Raw genomic sequence first — 24,433 nt, 5'->3', positions numbered from 1 at the left:
AATAATGAAAAAATCCCAGGATTTTGAAGGCGTAAAATTGCAGACAATTTATGTTTATAGCTGTAGATGGCCACACAAGTGATAGTAAATTGAGTGCCGGATGGAGCTAAGAGGAGAGGGAATCAGAAATGCAAGTGAAAGATAAGGTTGTAGAAATTTCTCTCTCCAAAGCTAATCAGAAGTAAGTATCCTCCTGCCAGCGGCATGGAGAATGTTTCAGATAACAGATAGCGATGGAAATTATGTAGGATAATTATGTCGGAAATAACAGCAAAGGGGGTGTGTGCTGACTCAGAAAATTGTCACCTACTTCCTCCCTTTGTCACCCTAGAGTGGGGTACCCACTGCCATGTGTAATGCATCATGTTACCCTCTTGGGGGGAAAAAAAGCTCAGTGATTAACTGTGTGTGATACCTAACATCTAACACAGTATTCAAAATGTAATCGCTCTAATTTGCAATTGTAAATCTCCCGTTATCAATTAATTTACATTGTACAAGTAACCATCTGATTATCTTTGTGCATTGCTGTATTTACACTGCAATTTAATTGTAAGTAATTAGCATGTAATTGCATGTAGTTATTTATACCTTGTAAAGAAAGTGATGTATTTATATGTAGTTAAAATAATTGCAGTTGAGAGCAAATCTTTTGACTTTCCTTCCTTTTCAATGTGTCTAACAGTTTCTGTGGCCAAAATTGTTGTTGTCTAGACAAAGTTGGGTCTCCTTTGGACGGGTTAGGTTAGCTTTCCGCAAGCTTAGGCATGCGGAATTGCATTTTGCTTTTGGCCTGTGTTCATTTTCCATTTTAAAATATTTTCTCTGTCTCCTAATACTAACCTGCCCCTCCTTAAAAAGAGAATTTGTAACAGGAGGGAGTGCTGGGTCTCTCGAGTAGAAATACCAGTGCAGGCGGTGAGGAAGCGGTGAGACAGTGACCTCCGTTCTTGGCATGGATGAACGCTTTCCGTGTAGCAGCTCGAACAAAAAATATTGCCCTATTACAGTAATACCTACTAAGGGTATACTTTATGAATGCCATCAAGGGCAATGGTGGCTTTCATGTCCAGTACTAGTAATGGTAATTTTATTCCCCTCACTGCTGTCCTCGCTCCCTCAGTCCTCCATTACCCCACTTAGAGTCACTCCGGTGCCAGACTTTACAGTCACAGCCCGTTTCTTGCCATCCCATCCTCCGGCCTACAGCACTTGTCCTTTTAAAAGAAATACAGTGTTTTCCGAGCGTTACCGTAACAGAGGATCTCTGAGATCCCGGTAGGGGCTTTCATCCCCCCCGATGTGTAGCAGAAAGGATACCTTGGGTTTATAACAGCTCTGGGAAAAGTCTTTGCTTCATTATGCGTGCTGTGAGGTGTCTGCTGGGAAGGGTTTGATGGAGAGGGGAGATGCCCCATGCTGCTGCTTGCTCAAGGCCGGTTCATTAGCATTTGTGTTTCTCTAATAAGATCTGGGAGAATATTTGGGATTCACAAAAAAGCTTTGAGTGGCACGAAGGACGGTATTATCTCGTGGGATAGTCCGTGTCTCCTATTGGGCTGGAGCTGCTGGGTGCCTTGGTAATGAAAGGTTTTTTTCTTTGCTTTGCTGGTTAGACCCCTGGGTTTAGATTTTCTGTCTGCTCAAGGGAGGGTATCTTTTCACTTCTCATTGCTGCTTCTGCATTTAACAAAATAGCTCCCAGCCATGCCACTGTCAGATTCGTATTGTCCAGAAACGTTGTGCCATAGCAATCACCTCATTGCTGGGACTGACGGAGAAGCTCCGAGAGGTGCCCCCTCCCGTTCTGCCTACGTGAAAGGTAGGTGGCATCAAAGCCGCATTTCAGCTCCAGTCTTCTTCCTCATTTAGCATTTTCCCATCCCAACATTCTCACCCAAGTCCTGTGGAAGGCATTACAGGTGTTAACGATAACGCACCACATAGCTTTTCAGCCAGCCCTTGTCCACAGAGCAGGTTTGCCCATGGCTCTGCCCCCCCCGTGCCCAGGTGGGTGCAGTTGGGTGGGTAAAAGCACACCTGGAGGGGGGGTGGGAGGAGATGGAGTTCTGCAGGAGCTTACGAGAGAAGGTGGCCGGCAGAGAGCATCAGGCTCTGGAGAGTGGGTTGGGTGCTGGCTTTGCACCGAGGAGCAGCACGGAGCAGAAGGGGGACCCCAGGACCTGGCCCCCCGTGAGTTGGCAGGGGGCTCTTGGAGGGGGGAGTTGTTGTGGGTCCTGCTCAGGAAAGGCTTGTGCTGTCAAAAGGCTTTTGGGAATTGTAGAAGACGGTGGAGTAAGACTTTTGCTTGAAGGTAGTGTCTGTCTATCTGAGGATTAAGCACAGGATTGGGTAAATTGCTTTGTTCAAAAAGCAGGGGTAGGCTCTATGTTTATTTGTGTCTCTGTTGAGCTCTGTTTCTCAGAATTTTATTTTCTTTATCCTGATATCTCCTACACGGCTCCCTTGGTAAAGCTAACGTTACTAGGTTGATAATACAGCTTCCAGAAGATGTGAGCATGTACCTGGAGTTAATTACTGACTTGCTGCTTAGTGTCCTGCAGACAAGCCATCTTCATTTATATATAAGAAAGCAAGTCCTGATACAAGAATTAACAAACATAAGGTGCTGAGAGGTCTCCAGGTGTGTTGGTAGTAGTAGTTACCATTATGTCAGTCAGAGAAGCCTTGTAGCTAATGAGACTCCTGTGAAACGTTTTGCTTGCTCTTGACTTCTGGAAGGGGGTCTCTAAAATCTGCTGGTCTTCTCATGGATGTAAATAAGGATTAATAGGATTAATTTGTATTCAGAAACATCTAGGAGCTGGGCTCTCACTGACTCATTGGGGTCTACTTTAACAGTGTACTTGAAATTTATTTGCATGATGGGGTTGCGAGCCATACACAGCATATAGTGGTCAATTAAGGTCTAAAGCTGGTCAAAACCTTAGAGGTATTTTAGTTAACTCCTGCTCAAACTATAGAAAAGTGCTATGAGATGAGTATTTTCCATTGTTGAGCTGTAGTAGCAGTATACAAAGAGGATTTACTCTATGCAACGTAGCTTTACAATGTTTTTCACTGGAGCTTTTGCATTGGTGATTTCTGCGCTGTGTTGTTCCAGGCTCTCCCTCCCATTGCATTTACTTGTTACTTCCTTCTCTTCTATTCTCTCACGTATATTTATATTTCCATGCTTTTTAGATTTGCGTATGAAAGGAATACTGAAAAGAAATAGGAACAGCTATCTAGGAAATTAGCTGCTAGATAGTTTTCTCCCCCCCCCCCCAATCTCTCTTAAATAGCAACTTCCAGGTACTTGGCCAAGTCCCCTGTGACTTGATCAGCAGGGCAGAGCTCTGTGGATGAACAGCCAGGAGTTCTTGCCCAAAAGAAACCCCTGACCGCCCTTCCTCCTACTTTTGAGATAGCCCAATGGTAATCGTAAGCTGCTTAGCCTTTGAGGATTAAGTAATATCCTTAATGTTGTACAGATATCCTAAAGTTCATGCTATCAGCGTTCATATTCAAATGTGTAAATAGCAATGTATGGCTTCTGTAGGGGGGGGATTGGTTTTGGTCATCAAAATATGTATTAAATAGCTACAGAGTCAGGTGAAACTCGGGCAGTCCTGTGGTGTGTAATTGCAAGCGGCATATATGTGGCTTAGTCCCCAAGCAGCCTTACCCCATGGAAATACTAGTTAAGGCATAGGTTTCAGTGTATTAGTGAGTTTATGACCTGTATAAAAATGTCAAGTCAAACAGCTGCCTACTAAATTATTCAGCATATTGATAGAATAATGACTTTGAAGATGGAGATATTGGACTTAACTCCTTGAAGAGGAGTGGGGAGGGGAAATGAATCAGCTGCACTTGATTCCAGCTGGATCATAGCAAGACCCCTAATGTTACATGCCACCTTTGAGCAGTAGATTCAAGTAGAATTAAAAGGAAGAGATAGGATTGATTTTGACACTGATGTGAATTTTAAATTAAGTTGCATTTTTAGTAGAACTGGCTAGAAAACCAGAAACTGAGGAAAATGGGCTTACTTGCTGAATACTTAAGCTTTTTAGTTTTTTCTTCTGAAAAAACTACAACAAACTTTTTTTTTTAGGGAAAACAAATATACTTGACAAAATCAAAACTTCTGTAAAAAGTCATTACTACTTAAGACCCTTTAAAAAAAAAAAAATTTTGAGCTGCCTTGCTTTAATTTCTCTCAAACACTTGCTAGCCAACTCTGTTGCAGTAATAATAAAGACTTCAGATAGAAAGCCAGAGCCTGATTTACGTAGATGTAGCAAAACGGTTTTGTTACTTGTTTCTTTACTTCTAAGCTGCACTCCACCCAAGGCTTTAGTTCAATACATTATATAAAAGATAACAGTAATGCACGCGCAAAGGAACAAAACTTCAGTTTTGTTAAAACTTTAATTTCTGAAAGTTTCAAGTGTGTGAGTGCTTGTCGTGATAGAGCTAAATTTCTCAGCACGTTTCATGTGGGATATATATATATAAAGATACACATGATATATTTATACCTTCTTGTGATATGTACAAAACATATTTATACCATCTTACAGAGCTCTCATTTTTATGAAGAAGGATATTTACTGAAATGCATATGTAGTTAATTTTATATTTGTGTATACCTTGAACATTAACATTTTATATTGGATGCTATGAACGTCTTTTCTTATTTTCAGATTTTTCCAAATTATGGGAAAGTTGGTCCTCTCCTTTTGGCTTTCAAAACATATTTTCACATCCTCAGTCGTGGCCCGGCAGCCACAACAAATCTGTTTTACTAATAATAAATGTTTGGTGGAACAATGTAATTAACCAACTGGCTATTTTGCTACGGAGGCTGCAGTTAAGGACATGGAAGCTGCTGGGAGGGGATCAAATCCTGCTCCAAACTGTTCAGGCTTCCCAAGCATGTGCTGCCGGGAGCTGGGGATGCCGCGGGATGGCTGCAGACCTCCCCGCCGCCTCCTGCACCTCTGCTGCACTGGGCTGCAGGACGCAAGCTGGAAAAAGGTGCTGTAGCTTGGCAGGATTCAAGCTACGTATCGATGAAACGGCGAAGAGTGTGCACTTTTAGAAAATGACGACCAAAAGCTCCTGGGTTTTGTCTCTCCTGAGCTCTGCTCGTCCGTCTGTGGGTCTTGGCCAAGTGGCCCTTGCTGTTAACACCGGCCGTGCAGTGTGGTTCCCCTCATCTCTAGGAGGGCAAAGCTTCCTCCTAGTTCTTAGGCAGAAAGATGTTGCATGTTTGTACTCTTCCCCCCCAAAAAGAACCCCCAAGCGAAACCCACCCATGAGTATTTTTGAGGTTCGGTTGTTTGCATTTAAAGCAAACATCCTTTTCTTTTTGCAGCTTCCTTTCTTTGAGATCCTGAATGCTTTGCCCTTCTCGACAGCACAGTAACGTAGCTCTCCTGCGGCAAGCTCAGATCCCCCGAATATCGGCAGGGTCAAAACATGATCTAGCGAGATGTTTTCCCGTGCTCGGGACCAGGTTTGCTCTTCTAGGCGTTCTGCCTACGCGGCTGAAAATGCGGTGTGGCTGGCTGAGTCTTTTATGCTGGTTCGTGGGATTCACGGTTGCCGAGCTCCAGTTTTGACCTTCACGAACAGGATTTTGTCTGCTCTGGTGGGGTTATTTGTGATCCTTGAGCAGGTCCGTCTGCGGCTTCCAGCCCTACTCCTTTCCTTTGATCTCCCTCCTCTACCCTGTGGGCTGCGTCAGCTTAGGAGACCGTCACCCCATCAAAAGGAAGCTGCTGGGAGTGTTAGCCTTTGAAAAGCATGTCACCGTTAATGTGCCCGTTTTACTGAAGTGTGGCCTTAGCTCTTGCTTGAGTTTTAGTGTCAGGTGCCAAAGGATCAAGGCAGGAGTACCTATTGCTAAGAACAGAAAAGAACTGAGCAGCTGAGAATTGAAAAATACTGGGCTTTATATTCACTGTCCTTTAAAATGCTACTGTTACCAAAATGATCCAAGACCTTTTCAGCCTTCTTTCCATCTGCACCAGCTTTAATACCCATGGAAGGTGATGATGTGCTTGGCTGATGCTACGTGGACCGCTGACTGTGTAAACAAATCTGGCCTGCTTCTTATAACACAAATTATCTGCATGTAAAAACATAGCCCGAAGGCATGACTGTGCTCCACTAGGTCAACAATGACACTACCTAGTGCTGACATACTAATTTTTATAGCTAAATTCATTACTACTTTTAGATTACCCAGGGTGTAGGGGTAGGGGCTAAGAGCTGTGTGTTTGTGTGTGTGTGTTTGTTTTTTTCCCCTGCATCCTGTACACCTATTAATGTAGTCAAACTAATTGGGTGATTAAGACAAATAGGACTTAATAATGGAGAGGACATTGTGGCAAAATTGATGAATCTGAAATAGGGGGAAACTGTTGAACTGATCATGTTTGCAGCAGAAGACAGTGAAGGGAGGGAGAGTAATTTATATATACATTAAAAAAAAAGGGGGGGGGATTTTCGTAAATCCTATGCTTATTATAGTTCCTTTTCTTTTTCTCTAATTTTCCCTGAAAATAACACCACTTATTCATGATGCTGCTGCAATAATTGAACTACTGGAAGGAGAGGAGGAAAAAAAGCTACCCATATAAATTACTACTTGAGACCTGTTCTGTTTTGACAGATGTCAAGGCTGGGTAGCTTAGCTTGTTCTACTGTTTGTATGAAAAGGGCTTGGTATCACTAGGACGCAGAGTAATAGCTTTCTCTGCTTCTGAATGTGGATAGATTACATTGCAACAGATTTTTATTTTTTTCTTTTCCCCCTAGTCATAACCTAGTGACTCTGAGAGAATAAATTGATAAAATATTCCCTAGTTCTTTTGCAGGGTGTTGCTGCAGGAGTGGGAAGTTAAAGGGGAAGAGGTAGCCTGCATGCTGGATGAAAAATACTCATGGTCTGTTACTGTTTCTGTTCAGATTTAGGAAAATCAGTTACAAAATTAGTTGAAATTTGAAGGAAGCAGTTTGCTACTGTACCTTAAGCTCCTTTGGTTTTACAGTTAGTATTTAGAGTTTGTGCAGGCTGTAGGTGATACATGTACGTGGCCTTCGCTTAAATCTCTTGCTTCAAAGTATTTTAGTCTTATTGTTCAGGACTTGCCTATTTTTATACCTTAAAAAAAAAAAAGTACTTGTGCATTAAATAGCTGGCACTAAACTAAATAAAAGGACTTTCTGGACCTTTGTCTTCATGTACTGCTTTCAGTTGTCACAGGAGAGGGACGGTCTCATCTCTGCCCCTTGCATGGCACATGCTCCTTTGGTTTATTTCAGATACAAAGTTTTTTCTCTATTACTTCCACCAGCCTTTCTGGTTTTGTTCATGCTCTTAGGCTTTTAGCTTGTACTTGCCTTTATTTGCTGCCTGCTGCTAGTAAATACTGAGATTTTTGGATGTATCAATTAGTTTCATCTATAAACTGATAATTTAGAAGGAACTTAGAAAACTAAAGATTGCGTTTTGTTATTTATGTGCATTCATTATTCTCGGGTATTTTATGATCCTTTGGAATAAACCTCTGACTGAGACATAATTTCATGACATGGGTTTCTGATTAGTGATGGAATTTCCCTGAACAAGAAATCCTGGATGCTTTTTCTGGGGAAGTGAGATTTATTGGATGCCAGTCACTAATGACGTTCTTCTGCATTTGGGAAGTTTTCATGAGGCTTTTGCTGTTGCTGTGTATAGTATCAATTTTATTATACTTACTTGCTTCCCTTGCTGTGCACTGCTTAGAGCAGGCTGAATATTAAGACTGCAAACTATTGGCAAGTCATGTATCCGTTTCCTATTCTGAAAATACTGTATATAAACATCTTTGTTTAGCTGGCTGTTAAGGTCAAGGTGGCTTTTGTGGGTATTGCTGCTAGCTTTCCCTAGTGGCATCCAGGACTTGCTAAATTGATTGTCTTAAAGATTGATTATGCAACAGTTCGGTTTAGTTACAATTCAGCACTTTTAAAAACAAAAGGTTTTTCTCAAGGCAGTAGAAATAGAGGCATTTCCTTGGGATATCCACTGCCTTTCCACCGAGTGCTGCTCTTCAAGTAAGTGGCTGGCTCTCCCACCTTCATCCTGGGCTGTCAGTGAGCCTCCAAGAGCAGCAGCAGCATGTCAATATGCCTCTGCTGATTTTCAGAGCATTAATAAATGGAAATACAACAGTGCGTGGGCTATTGAAACTTCAAGTCCACCCCTTTGTTCCCCAATGCTTCAGAGAGCAGTGGGTTAAAAAGAATTAAAAAATGCTACTTGTTATGTTGGGGCACCCTTGAGATGAGCAGACCCACCCTGGCTGTGTGCTTCCCACACCAAACACCCTACAGTGTGTGTTTGTGGTGGCAACCTGCAAAATCCACGTGGACTTTCTAGTCCAATGTTGGAGGCTTGATTTTTTTTTTTTTTGGTGCCACTGTCATGTCTTGTGTTCATCTAACCTTGATCCGTGTTGGTTGAATAGAGCAATATAAAGTTAAATATCTTATTCATACTGTTGCTTTTTATATAAAAGAATGGGGGTGAGCACCAGGAGGTGTGTATTTTGTGGTTGGTGTGTACGTGTTTAACTTCAAAACCCTGTGCAGACTTCAAGTATCTGTGCACTGAGTGACCTAGTTACGTAACTTAGCAATTTTTAAAAGAAACTAACTTAGAAAGCAAAAGACCTCATTTTTTGGAGAACATGGTGTTGAGGGAGTATGTAGGCAATCTGAAATGTCTTCTGGTTTGCAAGGACAAGGAACAAATTAAAAAAAAGGAAAACAAACAATTTAATGGTGATGGAGCTGTAGCTCTAGCAAGGATAGACTGTGGGCGTACATACATTTTATCTTGTTGCAGAAGATTATTCCTCAACACATAAGGTCATAAAAATTTCACACTACTGAGTATTAGAAGATAATCTTGCTAAAAGTTTAAAATGTTTTACTAGCAGTAAATATTTAAGGCCTTCATTTACAGCAATCAGGGCACTATGTGAATACATACCTTAGCTAGCAAATAAGCACTAAATTGTCACCTCAAATAAAAACTGGATGGTAAACCATGCGAAATTAACCATCAAGGTTGCTAATTATTACAAGTTGTGTACACATTAATTACTCGGTGCCTGATTTTTTTTTTCTTTTTTTTAATCACTGACCTTTCTTGTTTGGTATTTTGTAATTGGTTACAAGTGATTAGAGCTATTTCTGATCGCTTAATTTTCGCTTCTGGCACTTCAATCCCAGTAAGAAAAGATTTAATATAATAGAGTGATAGGAACAAGAAATGAAGGGGAACTAATGGTCCCCTCCCTTCCCTGGTAGGTATAGCCTCTTAACTTCTGCTTGCTCTTTCATGCAAAGAACCACTCAGATTGTGACATTGAACAATATCCTTTGTGCTGTGCCCTTCAGCTGAGGCAGGCTTTTGGCCAAGTAGAAACTTGAAAAGAAAGTGCAGAAGTATTAGGAGATCCCCTCTGGTTCTGTAAAGCTGTGGTGGCCTTTTTTTCAGTCACCACCAAGCGGAGCCGCTCATGGGCTGGTGATGGTTTGGAGAGCTCATGCAACCTCTGTTCCTTGGGGAGGAGGAGTTAAGCCCAGGTCTTGTACAGCATTAGAACTACTACATGGGCTCTTGACATCTCATTAAAAATTAAGCAGGTTATAAACCTGCAGCTTACAGTGATGGTGAATAAAATGTGGTTGTTTTCTTAGTGAGGAACTGGTACAATCCAGCCCCTTCTGTTGCTTGGAAAACAAGCTGTAGTGGACTGCAAAGATGATGTTATGTCTTGGTAATGAGAAAACAGATGCAAAAAACCCTGACTGTACCTGAAGTGAATTTTCCCTTTACGTCATCAAAGCCTGACACGTTCAGTTAAAATAACCTTTGGTAAGTGGCTGGGTTGATGCACTACATGCAAATGAGCAAAGGATCTCTTAATCAGCAGTTTGGAGAGACTCGAGTATCGCTCACGGACAATGCAAAACAATTGAATGCATTTCATTACTTTGCATTTAAAGTAGAAAGGTGATGAACACATCATCCTCTCTGAATGCAGTCTCCTGTAGTTATTCTGAGCGTTTTACTGATATATGGACTCTTCACCTGTATCTCTATGGGAAAACAGGTGTGGAGGAACATCTCTTTCAAACAGGTGCCTCTCCTCTGTGTACAGTCAGCAAGCAGTTGTTCTGAGCCTATTCTGGTGGAGCCGGGAAGCCCATTTTAAGTAACAGAAGACAATTTTAAGGGTTATGTAGCTTAGAGGTTCAATTTATGAACCAGCTGGTGAATCATTTTGAGGTTTCTTTGACAATCTCTCCAAAGAATTCTGGTGTCTAAAGATTATTTTATTATCAATATGCAGTCATGCAGGTCAATGTTCTTTTCATTTGTGAAGCAAATGACATCAAACAAATGGCATTGTAAAGCCTAAAAATCCAATATAAATATGTAGTGCTCATCCCCACTTGATGAGACCAAGGTATTTTTCTACCTCAAAATAACACTGTGAAATATTTAATTTTCACTTTTTTTGTTATAATAAACCACATGGGATCTCTATTTTGACAGCATTTTACTTTGAAGTTAAACCTATCAAGCCGTGGGAGAGCTATGATGGTGATTAGGCTTTTTGAGGTTTTTTTTTCCTCCATGAGATAGATTACACTTGCAAAATGCTTTTGGCTGACTCACTAAACAATGTTTAAATGTACAGGAAATGCTTCTGTGACAAATGCATAGTGGATTTATATTTCAGATTCAGAAAACTGTGTCTTTGCCATTTAGCTCCCATAATCAATCTATTGTGTTAATAACAATGTTTGAATTCACAAACAGGAGGCGAGCCAAGGATCCAAATGTTACTGAGGAAGGGCTGCACTGTGTCTCAGCTGCAGCTGGTAGGTGATGCTGGATCAGGTGTGGGTTCCTGTTGTGCAAGACGTATGTCTCAGCAAGGAAATGATGTGGCTGATGCTTGGTACCCTCTTTGCTAGACCACTTGCTGATCATCTCTTGATGTAGGTCGTAAAACTGGGTGATATTTCAGAGTTAGGGTCCTCTGGCTTTGTTTTTGGGAAGGGAGCAGAGCCAGGTCTAGGGCAAAGCTGGGTGGGCATGGGCTTTGCTCTGAGAAATGCCCTCCAGGAGCGGGAATAGGGACAGCAATAGGAGCGGTTGCAGGAATGTCTTTCCTCACGAAGGCTGGTAGGACTGCTGGAAACAAAAATAAGCAAGAACAGGTTCAGATGCACTTGATTATTTAATAACCTGTGTTAATAAGCCCCTAGGCTAGCAGGCTTGTGGTTCTCGCATTTCTATAGCTTGCTTGCTGTTAAGTGAAGAATATTGCGTTTACAGCAAGTGAAAGGTTTGAAGGATATCAAGTTTGTATTAGAAAACAGAAGTGGGAAAGCTCTTAAGCAGTATATAGAAGGTTTCAGATAAAGACAAATCTGCAGTCTGAGGGCTTCTGGAGTGCCTCATTTGAGACTGGAGTGAAGCAGAGAGATGCGAAGTCTCATAGTTTCTTTATTTAGGCTTCCTTAAAACCAGCAAATTTGGAAGCTAGGACAACACTAGTCTATGGTTTGGCAGGCAATACAAAACAGTGCCAGAGTAGGCTAGTTCAATAAACCTAAGCCCAGAATAGAGCTAGGGATAGTAAAAAGATGAAAAATCATCAGCAAATTAGTTGCTGCATGTTTGAAGTGACCAAGGGAAAATTTTGGTTTGGGGATTCAGAGCCTGATGCATCAGTAATGTTCCTGCCATCGACCAGGTTTGATTTCCTCCCATAAAGAAATACCATCACCCTTACTCTGCAGACTTATCTCACACAAGTACTCTGAGGAAAGATGCATTAGGAATGTCGGTATTTGCATATTATGCTAACAAACTTCCAGGTGGGAAATGCACCTCAGCTTTCTGTGGGATAGCTTCTTTCAGCTCAGTCTGCATTAGTGTGTCAATATAAACTTGGAGTGTAATGCACAGATTTGTGCTGGCAGCAGAAAGATCAGCACTTCCTCAGGCTCTCGTCAGCGCTCCCTGTTGCCAGTTCCCAAAGAACTGCCTCCACTTGAAACGTAGATTTTTGTGTGTGTGTGTGTGCAATTATACAGTATTTCTGTGAAATGAAGTGGTGCCTCTATTTTTATTTTTTTATCCGTAAGTGACTTTTTCCTTGAAGCGTGTGCTGTTCCTTTACATGAAATGAGGATTGCGCAAAACTGAATTTCTTTTTAGGTTTCTTGGAAGCTATAGCTTTTGAGAACTGGAGTGGCAACTGGGGAGCCACATTAAAAGAGTGTTGTTGCCTTTTCCTTTGGAGACAACTTCATATCTGTGTTCTGAAGTTTTTTCAAAGCCTTCTGTTGACAAGGGATGCAGAAAATACTGAAGCTGCTAAATTCAGTTTTTAGTGTGCTGTCTTGCATAGTGTCACATAGGGGAGAGAGCACCGTCTGTTTCCCTCAGTACCTGTTCCAGTCTGTTCTTCACTTGGGATGAAGATGTGTGTTTGAATTGATGGAAAGCTAGGGCCAAACCCTCCAGGCTATGGGAGGTTTTTTATTATTTAGCAAAATTGCTTGGGCACTGCTGAATGTTTGGGGGTAATGTAACTTAAATGCTTTAGGTTTTCAAGCCTGGAAGTCCAGGTTCAGTGCTGCTTGTGAGGATAATCACATTAATTACTTTAATCACCGTCTCAAACACGTGACTATGAAGAGCAATGTTCAGCCTTTTGCAATTACTATGGGATGAAGTACTGTACTGAAAGAAAAACATTCTGAATTTGCCTATTCCCTGGTTTAAGTCAGTATCGCTCTGCCAATGCAAAGTGTTTTAAGAAATTGTCCACAAAAATGTTTCTGTTGTTGGAAGCTGAAATTTCTGAAGGATTTGAGTAGGTACATGCTGCTGGTTTGATCTGTTAAGTAGACAGAAGTTATAATATAGAGGTTTTTTAACCAGTCACCTGTTCCTTCTACCCCAAAATTATTCAGTATCCAAAGCACCCAGTGGGCATATGGGAGATCAGATGTCCTGCTTGAGTGAATATCTAACCAACGTGAGCAGCTCCAACAGAAGAAAGCGGTAATAGGCTTAGCAGTAAGTGCATTTGCTCGGATTGTGGGGGAAGAGAAAAATGAAGATTTGATCCAGTCTCCCACATGAGTGCCAAAAAAAACCCACCCCAGCTCAATTATGCACACAGGCATGACAGGGATTTAAAAAAAACAAAACACAAAACAAACCAAAACCCCAACCAAATGCAATTCTGAAGGTTGTGTGACAGGTGTTTTCTAAGAAACCTCTCTTCGGCTTTGGCTCTGCGCCCTATATGCCCACGTAAGTTCAGGGATACTTTAGAGATGGATAGGCAAGTATGGAGAAGATCAGAATCTTCCAAGTAAAAAACTGGAGGTTTTTTCGTCTTTTTTTTCATCAGCGACGGATGGATTTGTAGGTGTCTAAAAATATGTAGCAATGTTGGTGTTAGAGCATTTCTTAAGTTGTGCAAGTTCTTCTAAACTTTCTGTGACTGAAGTGATAAGTTGAACAGTTACAGTAAATAGAGTAATATTTTGATTGGTATGAAACCCTTCATTTCTTCTTGATGTCTAATTAGCACAGCTCTGAATGTCAAATATTTATGCGCTCTACCCAGCGTTGTGCTCACTTCAGTGGGGCTCCATCTGGCTCTGCCTTCCCTGAAGCCTGTTCGTCTCCGAACGAGCTCGCCCATACTCGGCACTGGTGCTGGATCCCACCTGTTGCCCATCAGGTCTCTTGAACTGGAAGGGAGCTCTTCCCTCCAGCAAATCTGGGTGGCAAGTAGTGCTGTGCAAAACCACAGATGAGCCAGTCTGTGACAATTTTCACTCCCTGAGTGTAACAAGCGCAGGCTGAGAAACGTCATACCAAGTCCTTACTAAAAGCCACTGATGGCTTGCGAGTGGTACGTACTTGTTAAATGAAGCCATAGTAGGCCTGTAGACCACCAGTAACGTAATTCCTTCACACAAAATCTCCCACAGCAGAACTGGTAACACCATGCGGTGTCGAAGCCTTTTGTATTCTCGGGGAGTTCGGTAGCAACTGTATTACAGACTTGAGCAGAAGCGTGGGGTGTCTTCTGGTTGTGACTTCTTAATCTTGAGTTATAATACAACCTACAACCCTTCAGTTAGAAAATTGATGACCAATGCTTATCTTTAGGCCAAAGTGCCAGACTTTTGGGTGCCTCTCCTATCTGGGATGCGTTGATAGTGCAAAAAAAGATTATATTTCTTAGTACGTTTGCTGCATTATGGTGCTTACCCAGTTCTAGTTTCATAAATGTATCTTCTGCATCTACCACATGTATTTTGTATGTCCCATAGCCAGCTACTGAACATGTGAAGCTATATGATTAAAAACCATGTATTGAACAGGTTTCCCATTGTTTTTCCACTTTTCAAAATTTGATTAGCGAGTAGTTTGGATGATCTAATGGTCGTACTGCAACTCCTTGGGAAACGGCTGTGCTTCAGCTCTTTCTTTGGGATTTAGGTTGGTTTGTCATCAACCGAGAGTCGCACTGAGTTAGCAGTGATGGGGGAGAAAGCTGGAGATTTATGCCAGCTTTGGGAGACCAAGAGCATTTTGGGGGAAAATGGGGATTCACTGTGAGAGGCTTTAGCAGCTGAAAGGCTTTCAGCCCTTGGTGAAGTCAGAGATGAAAAAAATAAGGTTCAGGTAGTACCAGACGAAGTGGCTGAACCCCTGTGTAACGCGCACGCTCTGCAGTGAGCAATGGGCTGGCGAACCGCGCGCCACGGCTGGGGGCTCGCCGGGAGGGAGACCTCAGCGGAGTCGGGAGAAACTTTGAATCAAGCAGTGGAAAAATTCTATAGCGTATCTGACCAGTTTACTGCTTTTATCTTGTGGTGCTTTGAAAATGGCAAACTCAAAATAATCAAAGACAGCCTCTTTCTCTGCAAAATAAGTTAATGTGGATAAGAATGAATTTGATGACTTAAAATATCAGTATAACTGACCTTCCATATGAATTTCTACTTTCAGGTATTGGCAATTTGACTGAAGTCTACGTATCATGCACTGGAGAAGGTAACAATTCTTTAATACTAATTTTGATTTGTTGGTGATATTAATTTCTATTCTTTCTTAACGTCATTGCATTGAATGTCAAAATCTTCTCTGCATTGTTTGTGCCTTAGACTAAAGAATCTGCCCCCTAGTTTCTCAGTACACTGACACTGGGTTTTGTTTACCTGTTTAAAAGAACATATCAGAGGTCTGCATTTAAGTTCATAGGGTGTATATATTGCATTTATGCAATTCTACTTTGGGAGGCTTACAGAAAACAGGGAACAGCTTGCCTTCAGAAAACTATTTTTGTAGATGTACCATTGTTTAAAAGAATGTATATAACTTAATGAACCTTCTACAAAAGGATATTGATATCTTGTTATCGATAGTGGGTTTTGTTTTGTTTTCTGGTTAGGCTCTTATTTTTCTTGCAAGGGATTTTCAAAATTGGTGTTTAATTAATCATTGAATGATTGACTCTACAGTTGAATTAGCCAAAAAACCTGTGGTGCTTCTGAAACGCAAATTTTCTTAATGGCATCTCAGCTTGAATGTCCAAAGGAATCAATATTGTTAGTTGAGAGATGGGTTTTGCCCTATATATCCTGAAATTATCTTGTGGGTTTTTTGGTGTGGTGTTTTGTTTTTTGGTTTTGCTTTTTTTTTTTTTTCCTGGAACAACATCAAGTATGAAACATAGATTTAAGTGTGAAATATTTTGCTTTTTGGAGTGCCTAGCTCTGTTCCAGTCAAGAACAGAAGGCTGTGCCTTTCTGGCTGTGCTTTCCTCTGCACCCCTACTATGTTGCTTTTGCCCTGTCCCAAAACTGCCCCACTAAGCTTGGCTTCCATGTAGCCAATCTCCATGGATAAAATTGCTATCAAAGAACAACATACTTCTAAGTATGAATTATGTTTTCTCCAAAGGAGAACAAAGCCTTTTCAGAGCTTACAATTAAATAATTAAAAAATAAATGTGGTTTTCCTTCTCAGTTTTAGACATTATTGCCCTGTCTGTTCAGAGAGATTACAGATGCCTTCTGATCAAAATATTTAATTTCTTAATTCTTCTTTTCCTTGGAGTAATTCAGAATTTTCTCCTTAGTCCTGGGTGGTGTTTACAGTGAAAACTGAACTACTGCTGTAGATCAAGTAAACTATTCTTATTCAGCCTGGGCCTTCTGAAATTTGCAAAGCTATCTTTGTGTGAGGTTTTCAAAGACAGTGTGATAAATTTTGTGATATATCACTTTCTAATGGTCTGAAAGGAAAAGCTTATTTCTTAATATAAAAGATAACTTTGAATAATGGACTCCTCATCCCTTTGGACAGTACTCTTAAATTAGCCTCAAAGCCCTTTCTCGGGTGAAATCTCGTTTTCAGGTTCCCCATAGTAAAAAGGAGATACTGATAGGCATTTCATTTGGAAAGTGTTTTCAATCTGCTGATGAAAAGTACTTCTGAAGAGTTAGGCAACCTTGATTAATTGAGCCTGAATAAGAAGTGCAGGATCAAATCTCAGGATATTATTTTTAGGCTGCAGACTTGTGTCCTGCATTCCAAATCCTTAAATGCCAGTTTGATAGCAAGTGCGAACGACTGGAGTAGACAGCTATATCCATACTAGTAATGGCTTGCAAACGCTGACACCACTGTAGACAGAAGAATGGAAATTGCTTTCTGTTTACAGAAATACATAACTGTTTGGTAAACACTTCTCATTAGCGAGAGTGTGATTGGAATTTGCGTTGAATGCCTCAATTCTGTGATGTAACCGGTGTGGCATTTGTAGTCAAGTGGTATTTTAAAAAAGTTAAGTGTGGATACTTAGCGAATACGAGTGCTTAAAAGTTCAGTGATGGGATGTGTCTTGTTTAGGTCTGATAATGGGACCACAAGCCAGAACCGTGTTCTCGTGGGGGGCGTCAGAGCAGCAATCTGATCTAAGCCTCTGAGATGTCCCGAGCGGAGAACTTGTACGAACTTTGTGTGTCTAAAACCTGCCCCTTGCTGGTGGGGCTCTTGGCCAGCAGCATACCTTGAGATCCAGCTCTGTGCTTTTAAAGAACTACGCACAGCACGCTTTTTAGGGAAGTGAGGGATCACATGTGGTGTTATGCTTGACAAAAGTACACTTACAGGGACTGCAAATTCAGGTTTTATACACATTTCATTTCTAAGGGAGGGAAGGATTTTCTAACCCAGACTCCTAAGCAGCACGTGGTCTTTGCTCAGCTATAAGCAAGGCATAGAGGAAGCCAAGTTTGGGGTTTTGCTTCTGGTCTGGTGAACCAAAACTGGCTGTTGTTTACCTAAGTGACTCAGTAAGTACAGATTTGAAAGGAAACATTTGTGCATTGTAATAGTATAATTATAAAATTCTACTTTATTACCTGTCAAGCTAATTAAAACAGCTACAGGCTAACAGTCATCTTGGAAAGCTCGTAGCATCTGTGCATTGTATTCAACAACCAGGCTTACAGTGTAATTGTAATTAGAAATATTACCAGCAGACAGTGTACAGTTGTGCTGGAGGAATGTCCTTGCCTGCATAGAAGTACTGAATGTGCTGGGTAATAGCTCTAGGAAAAGAAATGATAATGAATATGCTTTCTGCTTTATAGTCTGAATAGCAGTTAATTACAGCACAGTTTGAAACTGTGGGGTCTTTCTTCCTCCACTGGCATCCAGCACCAAAGTGGTAGCTTCCCGTTTGCTGGGTGTGTGAATGTTTGTGTCTTGTAGCTCTTGGCTACCTGAATCTGGAGAACTGCTGCTCGTTCCAGGTGGAAACTTGCTCAGTTGCAAGTGCTGTGGGTCAGTGTGCAAGAGGATTACTTGGATATAGCCTTACTGCATGTAATTTTTAGATCACTCTTTTAAAGACAGTTGTTTGTGATCTCCAGGCATCCCTCTGCTTCTCAAGATCCATAGAAAATAACTGTCCTCCTCCTGAGACTCCTTATTGCCAGATGCATCTGCCACCACGTCCTCTTACTCCTTCCCTATTTCTCCTCTGAAGGTCTGCTAGGTCTTTTCCTCCTTTATTATCTCCTGGTTTCCTTCCGTGCCAGTTCCTTTCTCCCTCTCGGCACCTTCCGTGCCCCTCTGCCAGCCCTCTCTCCTTCAGCAATTCCTTCTCCCCTATTAGTTGGGTTTCTCATGCCACCAGTGCTCCCCTCTGTGTGGGAAGCCTGAGCAATTAAAACTGAATCAATTGTTCTAAAGTAATTTGAAAAACTGAATTAGCAAAACTGCCATTTTACGGTGGATTTAGTGGTGTCTTTTAAAAGATGAGCAGTCTCTGCTCTCCTTGAAGTGGCACCTCAGAGTTGCTAATTTTACAGCAGGATAAAATGACAACTTTTTGATACATACAACTTGGATTATGATTAATTATTGCAGGGGCAGCATTTTGCTTGAGATTTTTCCTTTTTCTTATGTAGCAGTAATATTTAGGATGGAATACTCACGACTTGACTTTTCTTCACAAGAACACGATGAATACAAAAGCACCAATCAGATACATGAACAAAACTTTTAACAAAGTTATGTTAAAAGTCACGGGCACCTGCCCAGATCTCTCCCTTGCGAGCAGGTTTTGGAAGATGAGCTATTACCTAAAGAGATGTGCCTCACTTCAGTGAGAGCTTTCTCCTGGAGTTGTGCAAAACTTTCAGAGTGTGTTGTCTCTCAGAGTATGTGTGAAGATACGTGTTGTCTGTGTTCTCTGAGTGGGTATATGGGGCTGAAAATAACACCAACAAATGTCTGGTAAGGCAGCAATGCCATTATTTATGAAATCTGATGCAAAGAATATTTCTGCGTGAAGCAAATCTGCCCTTCTGCACTTCTTTGATACTGTAAAGAGATTATTGTGGCCTTACAAGAAGGTTAAGATGTCATGAAGTTTAATATACTCTGAAAATAGTCCTGTTAAAGCCACTGTTGCTTGTGATTGATGATGCAGGTTATGATGGTAGTTTTAAATCTTGTGTTTATGTGTGCAAATTGCTATTTTCCAGCCTCTTCAAGGTTGCTAACTTTATCTTATGGTGCAGCCCATGTTTAAGGATTTCATGTTGCATTAGCCTTTGATTAAGGGGAAAGTAACTTTGATGATAAAATGCTGCTAAAAGTGGTTCTGTGGACTAGCTTGGAATAATTTATCAATCATTCTTCATGACGGAGAGCATATTTTGGACATGAGGGTCACCCTTTGAGGATTAATTTTCTGAGATAAACAGCTAATGGCTGTTGGATGATTATGGTCAAAAGCAATTACTATGGTATTTTTAAACCGTTCATGACTACAATAAAGGCTCACTAAACCAAGTAAGTCTTAAGCCATTGCTTAAATAGCTAGGCCAAGATGCATCAGCCTTGATTCAAAGGTGTTATTGAATTACAGAGTTGCTGACGCTTCCCTACCGCCTGCTCTGGCAGAGGCAGGTCCCGGCAATTGCTTTTGCCTATTTTGCCTCCCCCCCCCCCCCCCCATTAACTGAACTTTTTGCACCCTTTAGGTTAGCAACTAAGCCAGTTGGCAGTTTTATTGAGTCCTCTGTAAATAGCAAAGTAAACATGTATTTTACAGATATTGTGAAGAACGTTTCACAGCTGGCTTATGTTTATGGGCAGGTGTCACTGTCTGCTGCTTATCCTCTGGGCTTCAGGTTTCCTTTCCTCTGCCTCCTTTTTTAATTTCTGCAACACTGTTGTCAGGTGAGCTTAAAAGTATAGAGGAACAGTATATTGTGAAGACAATTCCTGAACTGCTAGAAGATGGAGCCTTCTCATGGATGTAAAGGTGGTAGAGTCTGCAAGCAAAAGTATGTCCGAGATAAACTACTTCTATTTAATAAAAAAAGAAGAGCCTTAAACAACAGATACAGGTAGCTGCTGTCAGAAGCACTACTTAAAAGGAATGAGAAACTGTCTTATGAAGGGATTAGTGTATTGAGAAATAAACTGCTGAATCACTGGAAGCAAGCAAGGAATACAGAGTCTAGAGGCTTTGGAAAAAATAAAACGTCTGTTGTAATTTAATTAAAATCACAGTAGGATTTGCTGTTTGAGATGGTACATCCGTCATCCCGTATCTCATGGTGGCTGGTGCCTCAAGGGATACTTAAGTGAGTGTAGAGCTCCTGAGAAATGCTGGAATGACAAGTCTGGAATGACAGGATTCTCCATTTACTCTGACATGCCTTTTCCCCAACACACCTATTGAGTTTGGACTGCTGCTTGGTCGTCATGTATTTGATGCTTTTTAGCAGATTGTTAATCTGAATGGAGAGTCCTAGTTTACCCTACAAACTGCAAGAGGAACACTATATGCTTTCTTGCAGATAATCAATTGCTAACAAGATAATATTGAGGCTAGCTAAATTCAATGAGATTTATTGTGTTTAGTATCTTACAAGTGTTGTGGACATAGGTGGACTTCTAAAATCAAAAGCAATGTTTTGCCCCTTTCAAAACTTCTTTTTAGGAAGCAATTTAAGCTAGAACAGTTGCTCACATTTCTAGAACACATGGGTTTAAAAGGCTCCCTGTAGGACCTGTGCCAGTTTGAGTTATTTGAAAAAGCCCATCCGCCTCCTTGTGATTGAAGAACTATAAATTCATTCACTAATCTTAACTTGATAAGTAAATTTCAGACCTGTGCCTCTGTACTCAATGTTTTGTAGTTAGCCAGGGAAAAAAGCATTAGTAATCTGCAAAGCCCTTTTCAGAGGGAGGCTTTCTTCAGCTCAAGCATCTTGATCAGAATCCAGCATCAAAATGGACATGAAAGAACTTTCTCAGGTGTGGAAGCTGTAGAACACTGAATACAACTATGCAAATGCCCTGTGTGACGTGGCAAAGTTAAAAGCAGAATCCTTCTTGGGTTGAAGCAATGGCTGTTGTAATTATAAATATTGAAAGTTATTCTCTTGGGCTCTAAAATAAGGGAGAGAGCAGTTAGGGGCAGCCTGCTTGAAGGTACACAGCACGGAGGAACAAAAGGCTGAGAAGGTAAAGCACAGCGAGCCTTCCTTCCCAAACTGTAGTACAACGACAATATATGCAATAAGCATTAAATAGGTTTGTAGAAAGGAAATTTGACCTCTTTCTTTTTAACCCAGCTTTCCCAGGTTGTGGGGTCAGACTGGAGAGAACTGGGAGGCAGCAAGCTGCTGGCAGGGGAGGAGGAGGAGGATGGGGAGTAACAGCAGGTTGTGCTCTGCTGTACAGGTGTGCCTGGGCAGAGCATCTTCCTCGTGTGGAGTTTGCAGTTCTAGGTAGCTGTGCTTGGTCTCGGTGTGCTCAGGTATTACTTAGGATGAGTCAATAAGACGCATCAATTGTTTAAATGCTTTTATTTTTGTAGTTGACTTCTTCAGCTTTCAGTGCAGCTGGCTGGTGAGCTGACTAAAGAGACTTTTCTTCCAAGCAAATGTTTAAAAGAAAAAAGTTTATTTCCACAAGCCCTCATTAAAAGCAAGTATCTGTTGAAAGCTTTTTTACCTCCTGTCACCTTGTTGGCAGACTGTTGGCAATGGCTGTCTCCCAGGGCCCAGCTGTACAAAGGGAGAACGGTGGGATTTCTGGGATGCTCAGCGTGAAAGCCGTGTGTCCGGGAGTCTGAGACCCAAAGCCTGGCTGGTGACATCCTCTCTGGCTGCTTTCCACTGCTGAGGCTGTGGGCCTGCAGGGTTTGGGAGCTGCAAATCAAATGGGGTTTAAGGTTTTCCTTTTAAGTATTTAAAGATGCGCTTGTGGTGGTTGAGGGGCTGAGTGGCAAGGGAACTTGAATAGTATCCGCTCGTTTCATCGGTGACATCCATGGTGCAAATCGGAAAAGGCCTGAAACACCCGTAAAAGGAGCTCTGTGAAGGAGATGAACTCCGGTTTGAGATACGGATCAATTTTAGTCAGATTCAATTGCACCAGTTTTTGTGTTTCTTGCTACAGGTGGGACAAGAGGTAGGCAATGGTCTTGACCATTACTAAAATGTCGCCTTGGCTATCAAATCTTGTGTTAATCATTTGAAATGCCTTGAATATGCCCTTAGCAATTTTCAGTAGCATCAATTAACGTTTGGGAAATGAATTTCCGACTACTAGAATATTAAACGTTTGCTTTAGAAATGTAAATGAGGTGTACCAACTTTGCATCTCACGTGCCCCTTAACCCAAATATTCATGAGGCAAAAAATGCTAAAGTCAGCAAACACGAAGGTGTGTTTTGGTGCTGAAATTATGAAGTATGAAATGATTGCTGCCAGTGTTGATACTGCACCAGTGTACTCGAGTTCTTTGCTCAGATTCATGGTGCTGGACCACTTCTACCTCTGGCTAGAAATTAGGAAATCCCAAACTAAACCAATGACTGGGTGAAACACTAGAGCCTGTCTACCCCTCGTGGTTCCTTGTGACGCACTTGATGCTTTTCCTCCTCTTTTTTTTTTTCCCCCCAAAGATTCTATTTCCAAGAAATAAACAACTTAAACAGAAATTAAGGTGCTTCAGGAAATACATAATTAGTTAAAATTAATCTTTGCTTTGCAGATTAAAATATTTAGTCTAATCTTTACTAGAACCTAATTGTGTCACCCTTTTACTGTTATCAACGCAAAATATTATAAATATGATTCTGCAGGAAGGTGTTGCAGCATGACTGACTTGAAAGATGTTTGCCTGGTCTGTCTTTTCCTATATTGGTCTTAGGTGCATGTTTGCATCCTGTGCCCCAGCAAAAGCGCTTTGACAAACTGATGCATTGCTTCAAAGGATCAATCTGCCAACTGAAGGAATAAGAAATATTCCTTAGGGCAAATCTTGAAGTCTACTTTGAATTTTGATTCTTAGTTTCTTTTACTTATGAGGACAGTTGAATTTGGTGTCTTTATTGAGAAGGAAAATAAGATCTTTTTGTTTTGTTTAATTCATTCAAACTGATTGTTGTACCTATTTGTACCATCTTAGGAAGAGCATCTTTGCCTCCTTACTCGGAAACATGTCTTTTGTTTCAATTTCTCATAGTCTTACTTTTTTTAATGATAAAACTTTCTCTATAACATGTTGCAAGTTTTTTGTTTTCATAGAATAGTTGAGTTTGGAAGGGATCTGTAGAGATGATGTAGTGCAACTGCCCTGCTCCAAGTTTTCTAGTAAAATGTTATTTCAGTACTTACTGAGTGGCAGCTGTCCTCAATACACCATGTGGCATAAAGAAGGAATCAGAATATGACTCATCTTTTTGTCTCCAGTATGTAATTCCTTCTGGTCTTTTTTCATCACTTCAGCTCCCTTGCCACTTTTAGACCTTTTAGAAGTTATCACTTTAGTCTCACAGCCACTATTTTCATTCCTCTTCACATAAAACAACTCCTTTCCATCAATTCTTTCCTGTAGCACTCTTACTATTAGGTCTGTATTTTCCTTTGTACTTCTGACTCATTACCAGTTATGAGTATGCAGCAATGTATGGTAGTTGTCGCTGACTGTAATGTACTTATTTCAATAGCTTAACTACCCAACATTAGTATTTCCTGAATATGGAGCCATACAGCTAGTAAACTGTATTTCATGCTCTACTAAAGTTAATGGGAATTCGGATCAGCTTTGTGGTGCCCTACTTCAAACTAGTTCAAAGATCTATTTCCTCATTTTCCTCTTAATCTTCGTTCCTCTCATTCCACAAGAATTATCACAATTCTACTGTATCACCTGCTTTGATACGTGAGATGTTATCTTCAGCACAGTCCTTGAAGTCTTTTTTTCTTCCACAGGAAGCAGATGGAAAAAACTGTTTTCATGCTGAACAGATGTGTCCTGATTTTCTTTGTTTTTGTTTAGGTTTTGCCACAGTCTGTTATCCTAGAATTAAAACACCTCTTCAGAGGCTGATGATTAGAGCTACCTCTCTTTTCCCCCTGCAAAATGTCACTATAGCATCCCTTTCACTTTTTCTTGATGACTTCTTTCAAAAGGTATGCTGTCCTGAGCTGCAGTAGGCTGGGCATCAGGTTATGCCACTTGAATGTGAACTTTAGCCTTCACCATTAACAATCTCCTATTAGTAATTCTTATTTTTGATACTGCTGCATGAATATATTGTTCATAATACCTTTATATACATCAAGATCTTCAACTTTCTGATCTTTAGCGTTCAAGCATCCTAAATGGCTTGCACACTGCTGGGGCCAGCTCACATCCATTCCAGCTGGGCACAGCCTTGCTCCGAGATCAGTCGATGTGTTCCTTGTTCCCACCGATGCATAT

At 41.0% G+C, this 24,433-nt stretch overlaps 1 protein-coding gene across 2 annotated transcripts in view; it reads left to right on the top strand.

Annotated features, from left to right (window-relative positions):
- Window positions 1–24,433, top strand: part of LOC104320855 (contactin-4) — a 348,268-nt gene that overhangs the window by 24,742 nt on the left and 299,093 nt on the right. For both annotated transcript variants that reach the window (XM_069811811.1, XM_069811804.1), the window contains exon 2: window positions 15,134–15,178. The gene's annotated coding sequence lies outside the window, so the exon portion shown is untranslated. The remainder of the gene's footprint in view (window positions 1–15,133; window positions 15,179–24,433) is intronic.

Source organism: Haliaeetus albicilla, chromosome 24, assembly GCF_947461875.1.
Source record: "Haliaeetus albicilla chromosome 24, bHalAlb1.1, whole genome shotgun sequence".
Lineage (NCBI taxonomy): Eukaryota > Metazoa > Chordata > Aves > Accipitriformes > Accipitridae > Haliaeetus > Haliaeetus albicilla.
The sequence above is the reverse complement of the archived record's forward strand: the minus strand, read 5'-3'. Positions and strand labels throughout refer to the sequence as shown.